Genomic DNA, 27448 nt, shown 5'->3' on the forward strand with positions numbered 1-27448 from the left:
TGTGATATTCTGGACTCCATTGATTTCTGTTGTAATTTTTTCTCTTGCAACTCTAATATTGTAAATTAGAGTCTTTTCTTTCTTTAATTTGAATAAGGATGTGTCAATCTTGTTATTCTTTTCAAAAAACTAACTCTTCATTTCAATGATTGTTGGTATTTAGTTTTAATTTCTACTTCTTCAGTTTCTGCTTTGCTCTTGCTCATTTCTCCCTATGTATCACTTTTGAGTGTTGTTTGTTCCTTTTCTTCCAAGGTTTTAGTGTTGGTTATAAAGTTGCTCAATTGCATTCTCTCTGATTTTTTGATGTTCACCCTTGAAGTTTTGATAAACTTTTCTCTTAAGATCATTTTTATTGTATACATACATTTTAATATGCTATGTTTTATCTTCATTCTATTTTAGGAAATTTTAATATTTTTTATTTTTTCCCTTCATCATTTTGTAGTATATTTCTCAATCTTCATTACTCTGTGTGTTTTCTATGGCTTCTATTATTGCTGATATCCAGTTTTATTCTCTGTGATTCAATTAAAACAAGAAATTATTTCAATTTTCCTATATTTGTAGAAAGATGCTTTATGTTCCAATATGTGGTCTATTTTGGCCAAGGCGCCATGGGTCACTTACCAATTTACATAATTAAAAGTTTTTGCAAACAATCAAAATTAACTGTTTTGGACATTTGGTAGAATTATTGTTGAACCAACTGAACCCACATTTTCATTGAAGGAAATTTTAAGGTTACTAGCTCTGTCTTTGATTCATTGTTGGCTTATTAATATTTTCTAAATGTTATTGAGATATACTTATATCTCATTGGTTCTCATTGGTATATTGTTAGTTTTATTTTATTTTCCACAGTTCTATTCTTTATTGTCACCTCCATTCTGCCTGTTGTTGCTTAATGCTCTCTAGATTTTTAAGGTAGAAGATGTAGTGTTAGATCTTTTAAAGAATCAATTTTATGTAGCCTAGGCTGGCCTTCAACGTCTGATCTTCTTACCTCTGCCATCACACCCTTTGGTATGCATTCTACATATGTTACTACCAAGATATTAAGACCAATATGAGGCTTAATTTTTGTACCTGCTTCTTATCTTAAAGACTTACAGTTAAAGAATCACTCCAAATTAGGTAAAGTGTATAACTTTTTTATTGTAATTAACCAATTATATTGCCCTCTAGTATCCATGACCTTTATGATCTTCATATAATTCATGTTAGAGAGAAAATCATTTGCATGATGTAATTGATTTCAATCGACATAGGGATTCTCCATGAGAGTCAGTCAATGGCCAGAGTAATTAAGCCTTGAAGAAAGAAAGATTCCCAAATATATTTAATAAGCTCCTAAATTAAAACAGCTTTCTAGGTAGTTCCTTCTCCAATGTGTTTCAATACAGCATTTTCCCTATATCCATACAAAAGCAGTAGGTATAGTGGCTGGAGGAGACACCAAACCAAGAAAAAAAAATGAATACCCTTCCTTCTTCCTGGGACTTCTATATTGTTTTTGGTGTCTTATGATATCCAGCTTCAAACTCAAAATACAGGAGGATCGTGAGTTTATAACTATCACAGTAATTTATGACTAGCCCTAAAAATAAATAGTAGAAACCACATATCCAATACAAAAAGGCATTATTTGCCTTTCATGATTATCTTCAAAGGACGCTTATTGGGTCCCAAATTTGGAATCATTATTTTTTTTGGCAGAATCTCACTTTCACAGGATAGAAAACCATTGCATACTTTCCTTGCCTTTAAGGCTATTTTGTGGGTGCTGGGTGTTTCAGGGCAGTGAGTAGAGAAAAGAGGAAAGGCTGAAAAGTTGTTGGTTGTGATGCTTTGTTTTGGACTTTTGTTTTTTGCATTTGATACCTAAATCTGTTTCAATATTAGATCCCTTTTGCTCCCAATGTAATTTAATTCATGTGACATGGTGAAGCCAGTTAAAAACAACCTTCCTGATGTGACAGGATAAGACCCAAGTGTCCTGATATGCTTCTCTGCATAAACTCACATTTTGCAGTTTGCAAATGGAGACCCTGAAAAAGCTAAGTGCTCCCTCTAAGCTCAGACATAACAATTGACTGGACATCTAAGAATTCTCTCAGCTTCTACTTCCGCCTCCTAGAGAGAGTAATCCTCCCTCAGAGATGTGCTCCATGTTACCCTGCCTTTTCCTCTTCCAGTTCTAATAGACTCCCTCACCAAACACACTGAAACACAGGAAACATTGAAAGGATTTCAGCCTATATTCCTGATATATTTTTTTCAGTTATCACATTAATTATTTTTAATTTTTTTATTTGTTTTTCTTTACTAACTAAAGTATTTCTTATTTACATTTCGATTGTTATTCCCCTTCACAATTTCCAGACCAACATCCCCTCACCCCTCCCCCACCCTTCTACATGGGCTTCACCTCCCCATTACCACCCTCCCCCCAATAATCATATTCACTGCAGGTTCAGTCTTGGCAGGACCAAGGGCTTCCCCTTCCACTGGTGCTCTTACTAGGCTATTCACTGCTATGAGGTTGGAGCCCAGAGTCAGTCCATGTATAGTCTTTGGGTAGTGGCTTAGTCCCTGGAAGTTCTGGTTGATCGGCATTGTTGTTCATATGGGCTCTCAAGCCCCTTCAAGCTCTTCCAGTTCTTTCTCTGATTCCTTCAACGGGGGTCCCGTTCTTTCCGGGGTTTGCTGCTGGCACTCGCCTATGTATTTGCTGTGTTCTGGGTGTGTCTCTCAGGAGAGATCTACATTCCTTCAGTTAATGTCAGCCTGCACTTCTTTGCTTCATGCATCCTGCCTAATTGGGTGGCTGTATATGTATGGGCCACATGTGGGGCGGGCTCTGAATGGGTGTTCCTTTTGCCTCTGTTTTATTCTTTCCCTCCCTATTCCCTTCCAAGGGTATTCTTGTTCCCCTTTTAAAGAAGGAGTGAAGCATTCGCATTTTGGTCATCCTTCTTGAGTTTCATGTGTTCTGTGCATCTAGGGTAATTCAAGCATTTGGGCTAATAGCCACTTATCAATGAGTGCGTACCATGTTTGTTTTTCTATGATTGGGTTACCTCACTCAGGATGATATTTTCCAGTTCCATCCATTGTGTAGATATTCCATTGTGTAGACATACCACATTTTCTGTATCCATTCCTCTATTGAAGGGCATCTGGGTTCTTTCCAGTTTCTGGCTATTATAAATAAGGCTGCTATGAACATAGCAGATGACGTATTTTTGTTATATGTTGGGGCATCTTTTGGGTATATGCCCAAGAGAGGTATAGCTGGGTCCTCAGGTAGTTCAATGTCCAATTTTCTGAAGAACCTCCAGACTGATTTCCAGATGGTTGTACCAGTCTGCAATCCCATCAACAATGGAGGAGTGTTCCTCTTTCTCCATATCCTTGCCAGCATTTGCTGTAACCTGACTTTTTGATCTTAGCCATTCTCACTGGTTTGCGGTGGAATCTCAGGGTTATTTTGATTTGCATTTCCCTTATGACTAAAGATGTTGAACATTTCTTTAGGTGTTTCTCAGCCATTCGGCATTCCTCAGCTGTGAATTCTTTGTTTAGCTCTGAACACCATTTTTAATATGTTTATTTGTCTCCCTGCAGTCTAACTTCTTGAGTTCTTTGTATATTTTGGATATAAGGCCTCTATCTGTTGTAGGATTGGTAAAGATCTTTCCCAATCTGTTGGTTGCCATTTTGTCCTAAAAACAGTGTCTTATGCCTTACAAAAGCTTTGCACTTTTATGAGATCCCATTTGTCGATTCATGGTCTTAAAGCATAAGCCATTGATGTTTTGTTCAGGAAATTTTCTCCAGTGCCAATGTGTTCGAGATTCTTTTCCACATTTTCTTCTATTAGTTTGAGTGTATCTGGTTTGATGTGGAGGTCCTTGATCCACTTGGACTTAAGCTTTGTACAGGGCGATAAGCATGGATCGATTTGCATTCTTCTACATGCTGACATCCAGTTGAACCAGCACCATCTGCTAAAAATGTTATCTTTTTTCCATTGGATGGTTTTGGCTCCTTTGTCAAAAATCAAGTGACCATAGGTGTGTGGGTTCATTTCTGGGTCTTCAATTCTATTCCACTGGTCTATCTGTCTGTCCCTGTACCAATACCATGCAGTTTTTTCACTATTGCTCTATAATACTGCTTGAGTTCAGGGATAGTGATTCCCCCAGAGGTCCTTTTAATGTTGAGGAGAGTTTTAGCTCAACTGGGTTTTTTCTTATTCCAGATGAATTTGCAAATTATTCTAACTCTCTGAAGAATCGAATAGGTATTTTGATGGGGATTAGATTGAGTCTGTAGAGTGCTTTTGGTAAAATGGCCATTTTTACTATGTTAATCTTGCCAATCCATGAGCATGGAAGATCTTTCCATTTTCTGAGATCTTCTTTAATTTCTTTCTTCAGAGGCTTGAAGTTTTTACTGTACAGACCTTTTATTTGCTTGGTTAAAGTCACACCGAGGTATTTTATATTATTTGGGACTATTATGATGGGTTTCATTTCTCTACTTTCTTTCTCAGTTTTGTTTTTTTTTTTTGTTTTTTTTTTTGTTTTTTTTTTTTTTTTTTTTTTTTTTTTTGTAGAGGAAGGCTACTGATTTATTTTTGTAAATTTTATACCTAACCACTTTGCTGAAAGTGTTTATCAGGTTTAGTAGTTCTTTGGTGGAACTTTTGGGATCGCTTAAATAAACTATCATATCATTTTCAAATAGTGATATTTTGACTTCTTTTCCAATCTGTATCCCTATGATCTCCATTTGTTGTCTGATTACTCTGGCTAGATCTTCAAGAACTATATTGAATATGTAGGGAGAGAGTGGGCAGCCTTGTTTAGTCCCCGATTTTAGTGGGATTGCTTCAAGTTTCTATCCATTGAGTTTGATGTTTGTGACTGGTTGGCTGTATATGGCTTTTAATAGTATGGTAATAGTAATATGGCTTTTTTAGGTATGGGCCTTGAATTCCTATTCTTTCCAGGACTTTTATCATGAATGGGTGTTGAATTTGGTCAAATGTTTCTCAGCACCTAATGAAATGATCCTGTGGTTTTGTTCTCTCAGTTTGTTTATTTATTGGATCACTTTGATGGTTTTCTGTATATTAAACCATCCCTGCATGCCTGGGATGAAGCCTACTTGATCATGGTGAATGATTGTTTTGATGTGCTGTTGGATTCGGTTTGCCAGAATTTTATTGAGTATTTTTGCATAAATATTCATAAGGGAAATTGGTCTGAAGTTCTCTTTCTTTGTTGAGTTTTTGTGTGGTTTAGGTATAAGAGTAATTGTGGCTTCATAGAAGGAATTCGGTAGTGCTCCATCTGTTTCAATTTTGTGGAATAGTTTGGATAGTATTGATATGAGGTCTTCTATGATGGTCTGATAGAATTCTGCACTGAACCTATCTGGACCTGGGCTCTTTATGTTTGGGAGACCTTTAATGACTGCTTCTATTCCATTAGGGTTTTGGGGGTTGTTTAAATAGTTTTTCTGTTCCTGATTTAACTTTGATTCCTGGTATCTGTTTAGGAAATTGACCATTTCTTGCAGATTTTCAAGTTTTGTTGAATATAGGCTTTTGTAGTTGGATCTGATGATTCTTTTAATTTCCTCTGATTCTGTAGTTATGTCTCCCTTTTCATTTCTGATTTTTTTTTTAATTTGGACAGACTCTCTGTGTCCTCTCCTTAGTCTGGCTAAGGATTTATCTATCTTACTGACTTTCTAAAAGAACCAACTTTTGGTTTTGTTGATTTTTCCTATGTTCCTTTTTGTTTCTACTTTGTTGATTATAGCACTGAGTTTGATTATTTCCTGCCTTCTACTCCTCCTGTGTGTATTTGCTTCTTTTTATTCTAGAGCTTCTAGTTGTTTTGTCAAGCTGCTGACATATGTTCTCTCCTGTTTCTTTCTGCAGGCACTCAGAGCCTCTTAGCACAGCTTTCATTATGTCCCATAAGTTGTACCTTCATTTTCATTACACTATAAGAAGTCTTTAATTTCTTCCTTGACCAGGTTATCATTGCATAGAGCATTGTTCACTTTCCATGCATATGTGGGCATTCTTCCCTTACTGTTATTGAACACCAGCTTTAACCTGTGGTGGTCTGATAGGACACATGGGATTATTTCTATTTTTCTGTATCTCTTGAGGCCTGTTTTATGATCAATTATATGGTCAATTTTAGAGAAAGTACCATGAGGTGGTGAAAAGAATGTATATCCTTTGGCTTTAGCATAGAATGTTCTATAAATATCTGTTTAGTCCATTTGGTTCATGACTTCTCTTCGTCTGTCTATGTCTCTGTTTAGTTTCTGTTTCCATGATCTGTCTATTGAGAGAGTGTGGTGTTGAAATCTCCTAGTATAATTATGTGAGTTGCAATGTGTGTTTTGAGCTTTAATAAGGTTTCTTTTATGTATGTAGGTGCCCTTTTATTTGGAGCATAGATATTTAGGATTGCGAGTTCATCTTGGTGGATTTTTCCTTTGATGAATATGAAGTGTCCTTCCTTATCTTTTTTGATGACTTTTAGTTGAAAATTGATTTTATTCGATATTATAATGGCTACTCCAGCTTGCTTCTTCAGACCATTCGCTTGGAAAGTTGTTTTCCAGCCTTTTACTCTGACATAGTGTCTGTCTTTGTCTCTGAGGTGTGTTTCCTGTAGTCAGCAGAATGCAGTGTCCTCATTGCCTATTCAGTTTTTTAATCTTGTTTTTTTATTTGACAGTTGAGACCATTGATGTTGAGAGATATTAAGGAATAGTGATTATTGCTTCGTGTTATATTCATATTTGGATTTGAAATCATGTTTGTGTGCTTGTCTTTTCTTTGTTTTGTTGCAGGACGATTAGTTTCTTAATTTTACTAGGGTGTAGCTTGCCTCCTTATGTTGGGCCTTACCATTTATTATCCTTTGTAGCCCTGGATTTGTAGAAAGAGATTGTGTAAATTTGGTTTTGTCATGGAATATCTTGGTTTCTCCATACATGTTAATTGAGAGTTTTGCAGGATACAGTAAACTGTGCTGATATTTGTGTTCTCTTAGAGTCTGTATGACATGTGTCCAGGATCTTCTGGCTTTCATAGTCTCTGGTGAGAATTCTGCTGTGATTCTGATAGGTCTGCCTTTATATGTTATTTACTGCTTTTAATATTCTTTCTTTATTTTGTGCATTTGCTGTTTTGACTATTATGTGACAGTAGGATTTTCTTTTCTGGTCCAATCTATTTGGAGTTCTGTAGGCTTCTTTAATGTTTATGGGCATCTCTTTCTTCAGGTAAGGAACATTTTCTTCTATGATTTTGTTGAAGATATTTACTGGTCCTTTGAGCTGGGAGTCTTCACTCTCTTCTATACCTATTATCCTTAGTTTTGATCTTCTCATTGAGTCCTGGATTTCCTGTATGTTTTGGGCCAGTAGCTCTTTCCGTTTTACATTTTCTTTGACAGTTGTGTTGATGATTTATATAAAATCTTCTGCTCCTGGGATTCTCTCTTCTATCTCTTGTATTCTGTTGGTGATGCTTGTATCTGCGGCTCCTTGTCTCTTTCTTTAGTTTTCTACATCCAGGGTTGTTTCCGTCTGTGCTTTCTTTATTGCTTCTATTTCCATTTTTAATTCCTGCACCTGTTTGATTGTGTTTTCCTGGAATTCTTTCAGGGATTTTTGTGATTCCTCTCTATAGGCTTCTACTTGTTTATTTATGTTTTCCTGTGTTTCTCTAAGGGAGTTCTTCATGTCTTTCTTGTAGTCCTCAAGCATCATGTTCAAATGTGATTTTAAATCTAGGTCTTGCTTTTCTTGTGTGTTTGGATATTCAGTATTTGCTTTGGAGGGAGAATTGGTCTCCGATGATGCCATGTCGTCTTGGTTTCTGTTGCTTGGGTTCCTGTGCTTGCCTCTCGCCATCAGGTTGTCTCTGGTGTTACCTTGTTCTACTATTTCTGACAGTGGCTAGACCATCCTATAGGCCTGTGTGTCAGGAGTGCTGTATACCTGTTTTCCTGGTTTTATTTTTCAGCCAGTTATGGGAACAGAGTGTTCTGCTTTTGGTTGCTTTCCTGTCTACTGGTCTTCAACTTTTCCTGTTGACCTGTTTCCGGAGTCCACCAGGCAGGTCACTTGGAGCAGAGAAGTTGGTTTTACCTGTGGTCCTGTGGCTCAAGTTGCTCGTGGGGGACTGCTTTTGAGCTCTCGGTGAAGGTGGCAACCAGGAGGTGCTGCCTTTTCCAGGAGCCCCCATGCACCAGGGTCCCAGATAGCATTAGGTGTTTTCCTCTGGAGGCAGAAATGTGGGCAGAGTGTAGTCTCTTCTGACTTCCCAGGCGTCTCTATCCCTCTGAAGGTTTAGCTCGTCGCCCTCCCACAGGATTTAGGTGAAGAGAACTGTTGACTGGTTACTTTCAGGTCCAGGGGGTGTCTGCATTTCGAGTGCCCCTATCTTCTGGTTCCCAGAGGCCCTATACGGTTTCCTCTTTGGGCAGGGATGTGGATGGGGTGGGCAGTATTGGTGGTCTCTCCTGCTCAGTAGTGCCCACCTGTCCAGGTGGTGAGCTCTCTCTCCCAAGGGGTTTGGGAGCAGTGAGCTGTGGGTATTCCTGATATTTTCATAGCATATGCTGTAGGGATTTTATTTTGACTGTTAATGCTACATTATGCTTCAAACCACAGAAACCTCATGGGTTTTAGAAAGCAAGCTGCAGGATGGCTAACTTTAGACAGAGTGAAGAAAACATATTTGTTGCATTAATCCACTGAGATTTGGGGTTGATTCATTACCATAACATAATGAACCATATCCTTCTTAATAAAATTTCTGAAACTCAGTAGGAGAAAAAGTCATATGAAGCCACTCTATCATCAAAGACTCAGTTGGCAAACAATGTTCTCAATGCTTGTCTAATTAGGATAACTAAGGATAGCATTCACTCTGTGAGCTCAAAGCACCAGGATAGGAAGAACAAATTTAAAAAAAAATATACTGGAGAACTTTTTACTATTTGTTACTTTCAATTCTGCTGGTCATGCCTTTATATTGGTCAAGTATGGTCTGTTTTTGCATTTAATTAAAATAATTCTGGTACCTGTGTGACACCAGGCGATAAAAGAATACACACTTAAACTCAGTGTTCCAACTTTGGTCATTTTAAAAATTACTTGCAAATAAATTTAAATCACATGCTTGAGAAGGATGCTCAGATTTTATATGTTCTGCACTGTTTGACAATAGACTGGACTAACACGAAATTGCTCAGAAGTAATATGATTTCCTTAATAACTGCTGTCATTTATATGTTACATCAAGTTTACTTCTTCTTTTATGTTTTTGTATAATTCCAGTGCTGCTTAGAGTACATTAGGTATTGATCTAATTGTCTATTTATTATAGTCTTAACCTGCAGAGATGTCTGAATTTGTTTATTATTTATTTATTTGTTACTTATTTATTGTATGGTGGCATGAAGGGGGAAATGGTGAGAGCAAAGGCAAACAAAATGCTATCAAGTGTAGAGTTCTTTCTGAGAAGAAAAAAATCCCCAAATTTGCAAATGGAGATTAGTTGAATTCAAATGGTGTAAATATGTATTGAATTTCACTTAAGGATAACCCAGTCTCTTGTTGGTCAACAGTATCATTTTTTCCCATCCTTTATATCCATGCCCTATGTGCTCTCAGTGATACATTAGAAATCATAAGTATTAATGCCAATAGTCCTTAAAAATTATCTCAGTGATTCCTTTTTGAAAACATCTGTACCTTATTATAATCAGATTGGAGAGGGTGTGAAATAAACTCATTATCTCTTATATTTATGAAAATGAAATATTTAAGGTGCTGAAATGCACAACATAGCTATTTCCAATAATGTCTTCATGGTTCTAATCAAGTCTGACTTTCCTAAGACTTGATATCACTTTGAGAACAATAGCTACTGGTCTTCAGGCTTTGTTTTTCTTGGAATATAGTCTTTTTTATTTTTAACTTCCTATTTGTATTTTTTTATTTTTTCCACATGAAACAATGCTGAAAGTTTAACTAGATACATTCCCAAATGGGAACATTATAAATATGGTCTCTAACCATCCTTGTCACTGATGTTTCTGCTCTTTCTCAGAGTGGAGCCTGGACAGAGATGGGTTGCTATACTCTAGCCTATACAGAACCGAGGAGTAATGGGGAGGCCATGAAATGGAACGAGAGCTAGGGAGGTTACAGTGATGGTGCAGAAGAAGGAAAGGGGAGGGAGAAATGTAATTATAATATAATCTCAAAAATAAAATAAAAAAAGAAAAGTATCTAGTGCCTCAGACAGGATCTTACCTGACCCTGGAACCCTGCCTCCTCATTTGTGGAGAAAAGAACATAAAACACTTTGTCATTGTGGCAACTCCACTCTTCGACTCATGGCCTGTATGTTTTCTTCTGTTGTACATTATTGGCTAACTTTCTTTTCCCAACCTATTATATTATATTATTATATGTTATAATATTATAAAAATATAATAATAATAATTATATATTATATTATATTATATTATATTATATTATATTATATTATATGATCATCACAGGGAAACCTCTAAATTCTCAGTGGAGAGTTGCTTGCTGGTAGCTCCCTAATTATTTTCATCACAGGTCTTGCTTGGGGGCATCGTCCTCCACTCTCTGTTCTAAAATCATTATAAGTATTTCTCGTCCTTAAAAGACAGGGAATCAGAAACGTCCCAACACCATGCATCTGTCACAGAACGACTTTCAAGCACATTAAATCTGTCTGCGTGCACCTCTTGAGGGCAGTTCTTGTGAAGAAAATGTTAGATGCTTTTTTAAATGATCTTCTTCTCTCCATTATACCCAACCTGCTAAATTTTCACAGCCCTGGCCCTTTATAGGATAAAAAGGTGCATGGAATCAGAATGAAACTGTTAATCACAGAGACTCAAACTGATAGCAAATTCAAACCAGGAACTCAAAACCCGTTCTAATCACAAGTGACTTAAATCTATGCAAAGTCCAGAAAGACTCTGCCCTGTAGGACATACATATCAGAACTACATATTACAATGGGAAACCAGTAGGCTTGGGCCAAGTCTGGGTTCTAGGTCTTTTATGCTGCTCATTGTATTTCTGCAGGTCGGTATTAACACAATCATACCATAGACTCAGGGATTAACACAAAAAGTGATGGCACCTGTGCTGCCATGGTATTGAGAACCGGATCCAGGAGGGTCCAACAAAAATGGAGTAAATCCATAATTTTTTAGATAAGATAAAATCTATACATTTCTTTTTCTATTATGACAAAACCAAAACTGCACTGCACACAGATCAGGGCTGCTACGATTTCTAGCTTCCTGGCTTCATCTGAGTCTTGTAAGTTGATTCACAGTACAGCAGTGTCCATTCCAGCTGTAACTTCAGGCTTATTGGCCCAGGCTTTGGGCCTTTATTTAAATAACCTTCCATTTATTCTCAGTGGTGATGTGTGCCTTTACTTCACAGGATGAATAGAAGCTACTGCTGTTCAATAATACCCTTAGTTCCAACTACCTGTCACGGCTGGTGCCAACATCTCCCATTCTTTCTCTGATAAACTGAGATGGTATTGAAGGTCACGTCTGCTCTTAAGGTCTGAACTGTATAGACCAGACCACCCACTTTCTAAACCAGTGACTTTCATCTTTGGCTGTGCATCTGAACAACTTGGGGTGCTTTTAGAAATTGCTCTTCAAATGTTACAAGCTCAGAATGGGAGCAAGGAGCTGGAGAACTGGGAGGGTAGGATCCCTGACATGTAGAATGTCAAATTAAAAATATATTCAGACAAACAACAACAAAACCCAATTCAGAGCTTCCATTGACCAATGAAATCATCTCTGAAGAGGAAGTTCAGCCATCATTACCTTTTCTTTTTCTTTTCTTTTTTTTTTCTTTTTTTTTCGGAGCTGGGGACCGAACCCCGGTTGCTCTACCACTGAGCTAAATCCCCAACCCCCATCATTACCTTTTCTAAGCTCCAGGTCTTTTTGTTAGAAGCCAGACTTAAACTTCCACTAAGGAAAGAATCTCCCACATGTTCTCACATGTTCAATTTCAACTCTCAGCAAAATGCCTGACCCTGAATCTCTCTCCTGATAGATGTCTATCGGGATGGAATCCTGTAATCTCTACTGCGTTTTCACTTTCAATAGAATATACATGACCTCTCAACCCCTTTTTGATGAACTCTCACAATCATTTCCATTCTCTCTGTTCTTTTGTGCCTACCTTGTCTGAGTCACCCTGACACCTCTGTCACCTTTTTCTTTCTCAACCTTTTTCTCCACTCAACACAGAGTTCCTGGCCATCTGTTTAACACTGTGCTCTTCTGGGGTCTTTGCTAGTTGGGCTCCTTCCTCAATCCTCTTCACAGTTTGCCCGATTGACTTTTTGTCCAACTGTGCACTTCTTCTGAAAAGCATTTCAATTGTTCTAGACCTCTTTTGAAAATATCCTGAAATGTCTGGAATTTCCCCTTGATTAATCAAAATTTTTACAGAGGCTCATAAAAGTTGTCTTTACATTTGGTTAAATTTATCCCATTGGTTCTTGCACTAATGGGAGGCTCCCTAATGAGTAAGGACTCCCCTCTCAAATGCACATCTCAGAATCCCTCCAGATACCACAACAGTCTCTTGGTTCGAGGTTTACTTCCAGTTTCCTTATGCTGCACATGCCAAGGGAAGCTAAAATCTTATGGGAAGTTTCAGAGAGTTTTTTTTTCAATTAATCATTTTTATTCCCTAAACATCTTTATTTAACCTCATATTTACTTGGCAATTTGCTTAGACAGGGAATTTTGTTTTAAAGTTGTATGTATATTTTAAAATATTGTGAGGAATTTACTTCTTTTACCCCCAGCAATTGGGAAGCCTGGTGTCCTGATTCTGAATCTATTCCTTTCCATGTTTCCTTCTTGCCATTGGTCTTCATTTGTAAAGATCTTAACATTCTTTTTTCATCATTCCCCTATGGAGAGAAGAGAACCAGAGCAGAGTAACCAGTTAGAATACCAGTAATAACTTAGCCTCCACATGTGTCCTTGTCCTTTGTCCTAAAACTGCTTTCTTAGAGCTAACGCCAAGTGTCAAATGTGGGGCTCTGACATCAGTGTCTACTGAGTATTTGTACAAACTCAGTGTTAATTCGGTGCTGTGTTTCTTCCCATCACCCTTACACGAGATCCCAAGGCCATCCTCAATTTACAGACAAGAAAGGAAAACAGTTGGAAGGTTGCACACACAAGGAAAGAAAGACCCAAGCACCTGGCATTAAGATCACTGATATGGCCTAGAGGGGTAATTAGAAAACAGCTAAACTCTATGTGCCATACAATGTCGCAGTTGTTCAAATCAGTCGCTCTAGCATGAATATAGCCATAGACACCTAGTATGAAAAGTAAATATGGCTATGTCCTACTAAAATTTTATTATAAAAATAGATGTATTTATGTTGTAAGAAACCCTGTTTAAGATAACAATATTAATATTTATTTATTTATTTATTTATTTATTTATTTATTTTTACACTCCAGGTTTTATTCCCGTCCTAGTCCACCCTCCAACTGTTCCCCATCGCATACTTACTTCCCACCCTCTGTTTCCACAAGGATGTCCCTACCCCACCCACCCCACCAGACCTCTAAACTTCCTGGGACCTCCAGTCTCTTGAGGGTTAGGTGCAACTTCTCTGACTGAAAACAGACCTAGGAGTCCTCTGCCGTATATGTGTTGGGGTCCTCGTATCAGTTGGTATATGCTACCTGCTTGGTGATCCACTGTCTGAGAGATTACGGGAGTCCAGGTTAATTGAGACTGCTGGTCCTCCTACAAGGGGACCTCAGTTTCCTCCAGTTTTTCCCTAATTCAACCATAGGGATCATCAGCTGAGACTCTCCGGGACTCAAAGACAGGGACCCTAGATCCTAGATGAAATGCTCTACAGTGGGGAGAAGGAACATACTAAGCCCACCTCCAGCAGAAAGACAGGGCAGGGCATCTAGTGAGGGATGGGGTTGGTATCCCACAGTCAAAACTCTGACTCAAAATTCTTCCTGTCTGAAAGAAATGAAGGGATGGAAATGGAGAAGAGCCCAAGGAAAAGAAGGTTTAGCGACAGACCCAAAGTGGGATGGAGCTCAAGGGGAGGTCCCAAGATCTGACACCATTACCGAGGCTATGGTGTGCTCACAAAAAGGGATCTATCAAGACTCCCTCCAAAGACCCAACAAGCAGCTGAAGAGTCAGATGCACAAAAAATATTTTTAAAACAAACAAACGATAATATTATAATGATAATAGCCTGGTAATGAGACTAAATTCTGTTCCAAGTGGAAAGATTTTATGTCCTTGGCATTAGGTAAACCCTTAAGCATCTCAAATGAGATCGGTGCAGGAAGGTGATTACAGAAAATAAGAAGTTGGCAGAGGTAAGGGATATGCATACAAGTAGTGATGGTGACTGGAGGAGAGTGGGAGGATGCTCTCAACCCCCACAACTTCCTCCTGGGCCCTCCACTGTGCTCTCTCTGGATCTACCACATATAGGAATGCTTCTTTACGAAGCTGAAATAATGAGAACAGATTGATGGCACAAGAGTCAGCTTCTATACATTGGATATTGTGACACTCCAACCTAAGCATTTTTCAATCTTCTAATCTCTTAGACCACAAAGAACAACAAAGGCTTTCTCTGAAAGGAAAATTTAAAAGTAGCCTTCACATTAATCAAAAAGAAATTCACCAAAGGCAGCAAACAGCTGACTTTCCTGTTCCAGGCACATGGTTTTGGTGAAAAGAAACAGATGGTATATTTGGATCCAAGTATTTGGATACAGTACACATTACACATTACACATTACACATTACACATTACACGTTACACGTTACACATTTGGATCCAAGATCAAAGGAGCATTTACTTATCACCTCTGTATATCCCAAACTCAAGATAGGAGCTGTAGATCCTTTTACCCTCAGTACCACCATGAGTAAGACCTACCTTCCTAAAGAGTGTTTTTGAAGTGGAACATGAACATTATACTTATTTGGGAGAAAGGAATAAATTACCAAATAAAAAGTAGGAAGGTGGAGTTAGTTTTTTCCCCTGTGAAACAAGTCCTTATGCTCAGTAACATAGAATTCTCAGCATGGTTATGTGCCGCGGTCGGCAATCTTGGGGGTTCCAAGGATCCACGGGGGGACCCCTGTTGAGGACACACGTGGAGCGGAGACGGGATGGCGAACAGAGACACAGACACAGAGAGAGTGGTCAGCTGTTGTAACTTTACTGAGAGAGCATCAGACATTTATACACAATTTTCATTGTATAACAATCTTGGACCATGGCCAAGAACATTTGATTTTTCTGTAAAAAGGTACAGCTTGCTTTTTTTTTTCAGATGAGCCGCAGTCAGCCAGCCTAGTCTAGTTTTCGTTTGTCACATCAAGGAGGAAGTTTCAGGGGACTGCAAGTCTGGCATATCTTAAGCCATCAGGTCTGTGCACCTAGTTCTATCGCTCTAGTTAACCCTTTTGATCCCATCTTTGCTAGTCCTGTAGATGCACATCTAAGGCTTGGGGCAATAATATTGCATGTCTGATCCCTGTCTAAAGTATCTGATGATCTGTGACCTTACCTCCCATTTCTCTTCTTCTGAGAGCACACACCAAGGAGGACAGGCTCTTGTCAATCTTTCTGACCAAGGCAGTGACAAATACCTGACCCTATATCTATCCTTAGTAACCCACCTATCAAAATTCAAATCATATTCTCCAGTATATGGTAATGAGGCATCCGTTGGTCGATGCACATATGGTCCCCTTTAAGTACCTGGTTGTCACCACCTGTTTCTATACTCTGTAAAATATTCATAGCCGACCTAAAGCTCAAGGAATCATTTCTCAACAGTTCTACCAACACCCTAATAGAAGAAGCATCACTATCCTTGTAAGTATAATTCTTTGCTAAATCTTATATTTCCTTATCTATAAGAGAAGACATAATCTGTAACCTTGGAGTCCCTGTCATCAGAGGCTCTGTCTGCTGTAAAGAGGAAGCAGGAAAGCTTGTGGTATTAGTGATCAAAAATAGATCAGGACCTTCTGTCCTATTATTAAAGGAAGTCTCTGTCTTACCAAGATCATTCTCAGAATCAAACAAAGAAAAAATAAAGAAATAAGTGCTGACAACGATCTTTCCCATGACCCAGATGCCCATCAGCCCAGAGCCAAGTTTGTAGCAGGGGGCAAGTCCAGGTGCACATCTTCTTGGAGTCTGCCGCACGCAAGCAGGGGGCTTAACCACGTGTGGTGCGAACCCTCGAACCGGCTCGCACTCAGGCGTCATGTCTGCCCCGGAGCTCGGTTATCTCTGCTGCAGGCTCGGCAGTTATGAATGAATACTTGATTAAGGCACAGAACCATGCTTCCCTTGGGCTTTGCAAATTAGTCTAGTCTCATTGCAAAATCTGTGAGTCAGTTTAGAACCCAAGACACTGTTACCAGACAGGCTTCCCAGCACACTGAGCATTGCTCTGCACATTTTGACCATGTACTTCTTTATTATTATTATTATTATTATTATTATTATTATTATTGTTATTATTATTATTAACTTGAGTATTTCTTATATACATTTCCAGGGTTATTCCCTTTCCCGGTTTCCGGGCAAACATACCCCTCCCCCCTCCCCTTCCTTATGGGTGTTCCCCTCCCCACCCTCCCCCCATTGCCGCCCTCCCCCCAACAGTCTAGTTCACTGGGGGTTCAGTCTTAGCAGGACCCAGGGCTTCCCCTTCCACTGGTGCTCTTACTAGGATATTCACTGGTACCTATGAGGTCAGAGTCCAGGGTCAGTCCATGTATAGTCTTTAGGTAGTGGCTTAGTCCCTGGAAGCTCTGGTTGCTTGGCATTGTTGTACATATGGGGTCTCGAGCCCCTTCAAGCTCATCCAGTTCCTTCTCTGATTCCTTCAACGGGGGTCCTATTCTCAGTTCAGTGGTTTGCTGCTGGCATTCGCCTCTGTATTTGCTGTATTCTGGCTGTGTCTCTCAGGAGCTATCTACATCCAGCACCTGTCGGTCTGCACTTCTTTGCTTCATCCATCTTGTCTAATTGGGTGGCTGTATATGTATGGGCCACATGTGGGGCAGGCTCTGAATGGGTGTTCCTTCAGTCTCTGTTTTAATCTCTGCGTCTCTCTTCCCTGCCAAGGGTATTCTTGTTCCCCTTTTAAAGAAGGAGTGAAGCATTCACATTTTGATCATCCATCTTGAGTTTCATTTGTTCTAGGCATCTAGGGTAATTCAAGCATTTGGGCTAATAGCCACTTATCAATGAGTGCGTACCATGTACGTCTTCCTGTGATTGGGTTAGCTCACTCAGGATGATATTTTCCAGTTCCAAACATTTGCCTACGAATTACATAAAGTCATTGTTTTTGATAGCTGAGTAATATTTCATTGTGTAGATGTACCACATTTTCTGTATCCATTCCTCTGTTGAAGGGCATCTGGGTTCTTTCCAGCTTCTGCCTATTATAAATAAGGCTGCGATGAACATAGTGGAGCACGTGTCTTTTTTATATATTGGGGCATCTTTTGGGTATATGCCCAAGAGAAGTATAGCTGGGTCCTCAGGCAGTTCAATGTCCAATTTTCTGAGGAACCTCCAGACTGATTTCCAGAATGGTTGTACCAGTCTGCAACCCCACCAACAATGGAGGAGTGTTCCTCTTTCTCCGAATCCTCCCTAGGATTTGCTATCACCTGAGTTTTTGATCTTAGCCATTCTCACTGGTGTGAGGAGAAATCTCAGGGTTGTTTTAATTTGCATTTCCCTTATGACTAAAGATGTTGAACATTTCTTTAGGTGTTTCTCAGCCATTCGGCATTCCTCAGCTGTGAATTGTGTGTTTAGCTCTGAACCCCATTTTTAATAGGGTTATTTGTCTCCCTGGGGTCTAACTTCTTAAGTTCTTTGTATATTTTGGATATAAGGCCTCTATCTGTTGTAGGATTGGTAAAGATCTTTTCCCAATCTGTTGGTTGCCATTTTGTCCTAACCACAGTGTCCTTTGCCTTACAGAAACTTTGCAGTTTTATGAGATCCCATTTGTCGATTCTTGATCTTAGAGCATAAGCCATTGGTGTTTTGTTCAGGAAATTTTTTCCAGTGTCCATGTGTTCCAGATGCTTCCCTCCTTTTTCTTCTATTAGTTTGAGTGTGTCTGGTTTGATGTGAACGTCCTTGATCCACTTGGACTTAAGCTTTGTACAGGGTGCTAACCATGGATCGATCTGCATTCTTCTACATGCTGACCTCCAGTTGAACCAGCACCATTTGCTGAAAATGCTATCTTATTTCCATTGGATGGTTTTGGCTCCTTTGTCAAAAATCAAGTGACCATAGGTATGTGGGTTCATTTCTGGGTCTTCAATTCTATTCCATTGGTCTATCTGTCTGTCTCTGTACCAATACCATGCAGTTTTTATCACTATTGCTCAGTAATACTGCTTGAGTTCAGGGATAGTGATTCCCCCTGAAGTCCTTTTATTGTTGAGGATAGCTTTAGCTATCCTGGGTTTTTTGTTATTCCAGATGAATTTGCAAATTGTTCTGTCTAACTCGTTGAAGAATTGGATTGGTATTTTGATGGGGATTGCATTGAATCTGTAGATCGCTTTTGGTAAAATGGCCATTTTTACTATATTAATCCTGCCAATCCATGAGCATGGGAGATCTTTCCATCTTCTGAGGTCTTCTTCAATTTCTTTCTTCAGTGTCTTGAAGTTCTTATTGTACAAATCTTTTACTTGCTTGGTTAAAGTCACACCGAGGTACTTTATATTATTTGGGTCTATTATGAAGGGTATCGTTTCCCTAATTTCTTTCTCGGCTTGTTTCTCTTTTATGTAGAGGAAGGCTACTGCTTTATTTAAGTTAATTTTATACCCAGGCCCTTTGCTGAAGGTGTTTATCCGGTTCAATAGTTCTCAAGTGGAACTTTTGGGATCACTTAAATATACTATCATATCATCTGCAAATAGTTATATTTTGACTTCTTCTTTTCCTATCTGTATCCCTTGACCTCCTTTTGTTGTCTGATTGCTCTGGCTAGAACTTCAAGAACTATATGGAATAAGTAGGGAGAGAGTGGGCAGCCTTGTCTAGTCCCTGATTTTAGTGGGATTGCTTCAAGTTTCTCTCCATTTAGTTTAATGTGAGCAACTGGTTTGCTGTATATGGCTTTTACTATGTTTAGGTATGGGCCTTGAATTCCTATTCTTTCCAGGATTTTTATCATGAAGGGGTGTTGAATTTTGTCAAATGCTTTCTCAGCACCTAATGAAATTATCATGTGGTTTTGTTCTTTCAGTGTGTTTATATAATGGATCATGTTGATGGTTTTCCATATATTGAACCATCCCTGCAGGCCTCGGAGGAAGCCTACTTGATCATGGTGGATGATTGTTTTGATGTGCTCTTAGATTCGGTTTGCCAGAATTTTATTGAGTATTTCTGCGTCGATATTCACAAGGGAAATTGGCCTGAAGTTCTCTTTCTTTGTTGGGTCTTTGTGTGGTTTAGGTATAAGAGTAATTGTGGCTTCATAGAAGGAATTCGGTAGTGCTCCATCTGTTTCAATTTTGTGGAATAGTTTGGATAGTATTGGTATGAGGTCTTCTATGAAGGTCTGATAGAATTCTGCACTAAACCCGCTTGGACCTGGTCTCTTTTTGGTTGGGAGACCTTTAATGACTGATTCTATTTCCTTAGGAGTAATGGGGTTGTTTAAATGGGTTATCTTTTCCTGATTTAACTTCGGTACCTGGTATCTGTCTAGGAAATTGTCCATTTCCTCCAGATTTTCAAGTTTTGTTGAATATAGGCTTTTATAGTAAGATCTGATGATTTTTTGAATTTCCTATGAATCTGTAGTTATGTCTCCCTTTTCATTTTTGATTTTGTTAATTTGGACATACTCTCTGTGTCCTCTCATTAGTCTGGCTAAGGGTTTATCTATCTTGTTGATTTTCTCAAAGAATCAACTTTAGGTTCTGTTGATTCTTTCTGTGGTCTTTTTTGTTTCTACTTGGTTGATTTCATCTCTGAATTTGATTATTTCCTGCCTTCTACTCCTCCTGGGTGTATTTGCTTCTTCTTGTTCTAGAGCTTTTGGTGTGCTGTCAAGCTGCTGATATATGCTCTTTCCTGTTTCTTTCTGCAGGCACTCAGCGCTATGAGTTTTCCTCTTAGCACAGCTTTCATTTTGTCCCATAAGTTTGGGTATGTTGTACCTTCATTTTCATTAAATTCTAAAAAGTTTTTAATTTCTTTCTTTATTTCTTCCTTGACCAGGTTATCATTGAGTAGAGCATTGTTCAATTTCCATGTATATGTGGGCATTCTTCCCTTATTGTTATTGAAGACCAGTTTTAGGCCGTGGTGTTCCGTTAGCACGCATGGTATTATTTCTATCTTTCTGTACCTGATGAGGCCCGTTTTTTGACCAATTATATGGTCAATTTTGGAGAAAGAACCATGAGGAGCTGAGAAGAAGGTATATCCTTTTGCTTTAGGATAGAATGTTCTATAAATATTTGTTAAGTCCATTTGGCTCATGCCTTCTCTTAGTCTGTCTACGTCTCTGTTCAATTTCTGTTTCCATGATCTGTCCATTGATGAGAGTGGGGTGTTGAAATATCCTACTATTATTGTGTGAGGTGCAATGTATGTTTTGAGCTTTAGTAAGGTTTCTTTTACGTATGTAGGTGCCCTGGTATTTGTGGCATAGATATTTAGGATTGCGAGTTCATCTTGGTGGAATTTTCCTTTGATGAATATGAAGTGTCCTTCCTTATCTTTCTTGATGACTTTTAGTTGACAATTGATTTTATTTGATATTAGAATGGCTACTCCAGCTTGCTTCTTCTGACCATTTGCTTGGAAAGTTGTTTTCCAGCCTTTCACTCTGAGGTAGTGTCTGTCTTTGTCTCTGAGGTGTGTTTCCTGTAGGCAGCAGAATGCAGTGTCCTCGCTTTGTATCCAGTTTGTTCATCTATGTCTTTTTATTGTGGAGTTGAGTCCATTGATGTTGAGAGATATTAAGGAATAGTGATTATTGCTTCCTGTTCTATTCATATTTGGATGTGAGGTTATGTTTGTGTGCTTTTCTTCTCTTTGTTTTGTTGCCAAGACGATTAGTTTCTTGCTTCTTCTAGGGTATAGCTTGCCTCCTTATGTTGGGCTTTACCATTTATTATATTTGTAGTGCTGGATTTGTAGAAACATATTGTGTAAATTTGGTTTTGTCATGAAATATCTTGGTTTCTCCATCTATGTTAATTGAGAGTTTTGCAGGATACAGTAACCTGGGATGGCATTTGTGTTCTCTTAGGGTCTGTATGACATCAGTCTAGGATCTTCTGGCCTTCATAGTTTCTGGCGAAAAGTCTGGTGTGATTCTGATAGGTCTGCCTTTATATGTTAATTGACCTTTTTCCCTTACTGCTTTTAATATTCTTTCTTTATTTTGTGCGTTTGGTGTTTTGACTATTATGTGACGGGAGGTGTTTCTTTTCTGGTCCAATCTATTTGGAGTTCTGTAGGCTTCTTGTATGCCTATGGGTATCTCTTTTTTTAGGTTAGGGAAGTTTTCTTCTATGATTTATTGAAGATATTTATTGTTCCTTTGAGCTGGGAGTCTTCACTCTCTTCTATACCTATTATCCTTAGGTTTGATCTTCTCATTGAGTCCTGGATTTCCTGTTTGTTTTGGACCAGTAGCTTTTTCTGCTTTACATTATCTTTGACAGTTGAGTCAATGATTTCTATGGAATCTTCTGCTCCTGAGATTCTCTCTTCCATCTCTTGTATTCTGTTGATGAAGCTAGTATCTACAGCTCCTTGTCTCTTCTTTTGGTTTTCTATATCCAGGGTTGTTTCCATGTGTTCTTTCTTGATTGCTTCTATTTCCATTTTTAATTCCTTCAACTGTTTGATTGTGTTTTCCTGGAATTCTTTCAGGGATTTTTGCGATTCCTCTCTGTAGGCTTCTACTTGTTTATTAATGTTTTCCTGTATTTCTCTAAGAGAGTTCTTTACGTCTTTCTTGAAGTCCTCCAGCATCATGATCAAATATGATTTTGAAACTAGATCTTGCTTTTCTGGTGTGTTTGGATATTCCATGTTTGTTTTGATGGGAGAATTGGGCTCTGATGGTGCCATTTAGTCTTGGTTTCTGTTGCTTGGGTTCCTGCGCTTGCCTCTCGCCATCAGATTATCTCTAGTGTTACTTTGTTCTGCTATTTCTGACAGTGGCTAGACTGTCCTATAAGCCTGTGTGTCAGGAGTGCTGTAGACCTGTTTTCCTGTTTTCTTTCAGCCTGTTATGAGGACAGAGTGTTCTGCTTTCGGGCGTGTAGTTTTTCCTCTCTACAGGTCTTCAGCTTTTTCTGTGGGCCTGTGTCTTGAGTTCACCAGGCAGGTCACTTGCAGCAGAAAAGTTGGTTTTACCTGTGGTCCCGAGGCTCAAATTTGCTCGCGGGGTGCTGCCCACGACCTCTCTGCAGCGGCAGCAACCAGGAAGATCTGCACCGCCATTTCCGGGAGCTTCAGTGCACCAGGGTTCCAGATGGTATTTGGTGTTTTCCTCTGGAATCAGTAATGTGAGCAGAGTGCAGTCTCTTCTGGTTTCCCAGGCATGTCTGCCTCTCTGAAGGTTTAGTTCTCCCTCCCTCGACCATGTACTTCTGCATCCATTACTTCCTGAACCCTTGCCTCTGTAAAGATAGCAAGAATTGATTTTTTTTCATTGTCAACTGAAAGGTACCTGTGTCCTTCACAACATTTGGAGGCTAGCTTTGTAAATATTCTTAGAAGCACTTTTTGCACTGTTCTGTTAGAAAATAGATGTGTGAATTTGTCCTTGAATATTCCTGAGTTTGTGATCAAGAAATTTTAATACTCAAGATAGGATTAAGAAATATGTAATTTCTAGGTCCATATCACCTAGAATTTGAAGCATTTCCTTAAATTAATGGTCTGTTATCCAAACTATCTTGGGTCTAAAGTGCACCCTTTTTTATACCACCCTTAAACCTAATATAAGCTCACCTATTTTATGAAAATGTGTTATATTTAGTCTGGTGAACTCAAAAGAGATTCTTTATGCTTTTCTAATATGTTCAATTTAGTGAAAAACTCTCTTCAATCAATATATATTTTAATTCTTCTCATCAGATAGACATTAAGTAAAGGGATTTTAAAAGTTTGGACCTTAAATTTTTTGAGGCACATATACAACAGCACTGCTTTTTTTCTTCTTTGGTCCTAGAGGGAAGAGTGCATGTTTATTGACATTTGAGTTGAGAACTTACCAAACATCATGGAGGTTAGTAAGGGTCCATAATCATTGACAATCAAGGATGCTCTATTGATTTGAATAAGATAGTAATCCAGATGTTGAATAGGAGAAATAAGAAACAAATGTATGAGGAACACGTCAGTATCTTCCCTGCCTCGTTTAGCACTTTTGTATGAAATTGAAAGCAATAAGTAATGCCCTCTGGCAGTGGCTCTTACCAAAAGTGGGGACTTTTAGCCCCCACTTACATGCTTAGCCACTTCTCCTCGTGCAAGACAAGAATTCAAAATTGTGTGTAGAATGGCTCTGGGTTAAAATTAGATAATTTAACTGGGATTCATTCTAAAGACTCCCTGGAATATGACAATTAAGTGGGCTATAAAGTGTCTACACTGATAAGATGCATATTAAAAGGTAATAGGACAAGTTAGGAAATTCTGGAAAATAAAAACTCAACCTGTGTTTCTCCCCTAAAGTAAATTATGATTTAAGAGTAAAGGTAAGATTCACAAAGACTGGAGAAATGCTAATGGATTCTATCTCTTACAGACTCTTGTAAAGAGAATTACAAAAGGATGGGATCCAGCAAGAAGCAAGGGGAACCTAAGGAATGGATTGGGCTATAAGCAGTAGTGGTGAGTGTTTTTACCTAATTACAGTGTAGATGTTTTAAGCAAATGGTGTTAAAGTCGGATTGACCTAGTTGCCTACAAACTGGACTCTCCTTGTGTGTTTCCAATGAATAATGGCTTGTTCTCATGTCTCCAACTATCACATACACACACACACACACAAAATTAAAAATTAAATATATTTCTTGACTGATTAACTGTGCCCATGTTTATATTTTAAGAGTGGTTTCGGGTGAAAGAGAGCTTTTTGGTAGGATTAAATGTTGGGAAGCATATTGTCTCTTAACACAATTCTGTGTTCAAGCAGCCTGTGATCTACGTATTTCTTCATCCTCACTTTTCTCACCAAAAGCTGAGATGATGCTCTGAGAGTCACTGAAGTCAAAACAGAGTTTACATACATATTTGTGTATTGTATTTGAGATGTTGACTCCCATCTCTCATCTCACATTTCACCATGTGGTTACCAAATGATCATTTAACTCTACAGTGAAAGTATAAACAAGGCAAAATACAAAGCAGTTTGCAAGAATTCTTTGAAAGTAATCAAGAAAGAAAAAGTTAAGTAGAGACAAAAAGAGACCCAAGGAGATACAAAAAGTATAAAGTGCTGCTCTTGATTAGACATTATTAGACCCCTAAAATTATATCCCCAAAGCCTGGGGCTAGAGAGATGCTCAGTGGTTAAAAGTACTCACTGCTCTCTCAAGGTCCTTAGTTGAATTCTTAGCACCCCTATGATGCTCATGATAGCAGAAAAGCAGCCATATATATTATATTTTTCCTTTTGTCTCTACTTAACTTTTACTTCCTTGATTAATTGGTCATAGAATTCAAAGAAATCTTACAAACTTCTTTGCATTTTTCCTTGTTTATAATTTCACTGTAGAGTTAAATGGCCATCTGGTAACCACACAGCAAAATTATAATATAGTACATATGCTATATATTATGCAATATGATATATTATATACTATAATATATTTTTATTAGTAACAGTGGTCAACAGTTGGAAAATTTAGTTTGTCTTCTAATTCATTGAGGAAATAGAGTAAAATTTATATTCACTGGACAATTTGCAAGATGAATTAGAGTCTTAGCGTTATTTGTTCTCCCTAAATGAACTTATGGGCACAACACATTTGCACTGCAGAAAATCTGTGTGTGCTTGTGTGTATATGTGTGTTCGAGATAGGGTCTTATTATGTTGCCTTGGCTACCCTAGAACTTATTATATTGACCAGGCTAGATGCTAAGTCATGGTGATCCATCCACCTCCAATGTGCTGAGATTAAATTTATATGCCATCATTCCCAGCAAGACATTTATCTTCAGTTCTTACTAGAAGATAGTGCTAACCAACACCAACAATAAACTTATAATTAAAAGCATATCATAATGTCAAAACATCATAATGTTTTTCTCTTAAGGAACTTACAATAAACTTCAAAGGATAAATTGAGCTAGATAGTCTTTTTGAGATTTCTTTTAGGACATTTAAGAAAAGACTCATCAGTTAAAATATTGCTTCTTGATTTGGTCTGAACAACAGGAGCAAAAGCAGCTCATGGTCAAACAGGAGATATGTGGTACACTTTAAAAGATAGAGTTCTTCAGTACTCTCTTGGAATATGTCTCAGTTATATTCATATGTAACACACAGATATTCACCTCCACATGCTCAGCACACAACCCATTGCTATCATTGGGCTGTACTGTGGCCCTATTTATTTAGCACACCTACAGGAATGGTTTGGCTGCTCTACCAGGATGGTAAGACCATTGTTTTGGCAGAGTGATTCTTTTAGGACATTGGTCCATATAAAGATTATATTTCTTGGAACATTTAAAATACAGGCAATAATGCTTAAGTTGCATCAGATGATTTTCCTGAGGAGAAGAAGCTTCTTACCCTTCTTCCTGTTGATGTGAGGGATCCACCAGAGAAGACTGGTCAGACATGGGCTTAAGCCAATACAAAGTATTTATTAGCCAGATGGGGACTACACTGGGCACTTTGGGATCCCAGTGTACCCTGAGCCTTTCTCAAGATGAGATTTTAACACAGAAGACATGTTCTGGGTTGGTGTACATCAGTTACCTAGAACACTTAGCCAGAAGCAGAACTACTGAAGATAAAATGCTAGGTTAGTACATTTAGAGACTTTCCCAGAACTATGTGGACTTTGATGGATTAAGCTTTTGCTTTAGTTTGGCTAGTGGTGTCGCCTATGTGCTAAGTTTTACAGTTTGAATGGGACATCCATCATGGAGTCAGATTTGCCAAGATCTTGGGTCCTATTACACTGTAACTGTAAGTTGTGAATGAGATACCAGGGGTAAAAGCTAGACTTTCTGTTTTGACTTCAAAATTAGTTTTATCTGGCAGTCCCTGGAAAACCCACAATGAAAAAAAAACAAGGTTCTTTGTGTTATCAGTTCATCTGGTACCCCTTTAACTAAAGCTAGTGGCTGTAGTCACTTAGTAAGAGCAAGCTGTCATAGAGAGAAAATATTTTGATTTATGCATTTAGACACTGAGGACAGCAGGATGGGTGGTGGTGCTCATGAACTATATAGAACTGTCTTCTGGGGGTTGGGGATTTGGCTCAGTGGTAGAGCGCTTACCTAGGAAGCGCAAGGTCCTGGGTTCGGTCCCCAGCTCCGAAAAAAAGAAAAAAAAGAACTGTTTTCTGCTTCCATGACATTCATCTTGCTGACTACAGAATGTTAATATCACTTTTCCTGTAAAAGTTAAACATAAGCCCAATAAGTATTCTATCATTGCATTTGTTCTCTTTTGCTACATACTTTTAAAGAAGTATAATTCAGATTGATTTAATTTTAATACACAGTTCCATTTTAGTTAGTAGCATCCATTGCTTGAAATCAGCTGTTCTGTAGACCTGATTAGAAAGGTATTCTGTGATTAATCAGTTCACTGGGCAGGAAAAACTTTGGAAGACTCTAGTGAGCATTCCAATGTTTTGATGCTACCAAAACACATCTGTTTGAGGGGAAAGGTTCATGTTAATATGTGGGAGACCTACCCAGACATTTGTAGTTCCTTGTTTTCTTTTTTTTAAGAGTTTCTTTTTTTGAAGAGAATATTTTGTCTTTTTAATTTTTTTAGCTTTATTAACTTGAGTATTTCTTATTTACATTTCAATTGTTATTCCTCTTCCCATTTTCTGGGCCAACATCATTCTAACCCCTCCAACTCCCCTTCTATATGGGTGTTCCCTTACCCATCATACCCCCATTACCACCCTCCCGCCAACAATGTCGTTCACTGAGGGTTCAGTCTTGACAGGACCAAGGGCTTCCCCTTCCACTGGTACTCTTACTAGGCAATTC

General features: G+C 38.5%; 1 protein-coding gene across 2 annotated transcripts in view; it reads left to right on the forward strand.

Annotated features, from left to right (window-relative positions):
* The window catches only part of Kcnn2 (potassium calcium-activated channel subfamily N member 2), a 440351-nt gene that overhangs the window by 113880 nt on the left and 299023 nt on the right, over positions 1-27448 (forward strand). For both annotated transcript variants that reach the window (XM_063277521.1, XM_063277519.1), the window contains exon 2: positions 24009-24094. The gene's annotated coding sequence lies outside the window, so the exon portion shown is untranslated. The remainder of the gene's footprint in view (positions 1-24008; positions 24095-27448) is intronic.

This window comes from Rattus norvegicus, chromosome 18, assembly GCF_036323735.1.
Source record: "Rattus norvegicus strain BN/NHsdMcwi chromosome 18, GRCr8, whole genome shotgun sequence".
Lineage (NCBI taxonomy): Eukaryota > Metazoa > Chordata > Mammalia > Rodentia > Muridae > Rattus > Rattus norvegicus.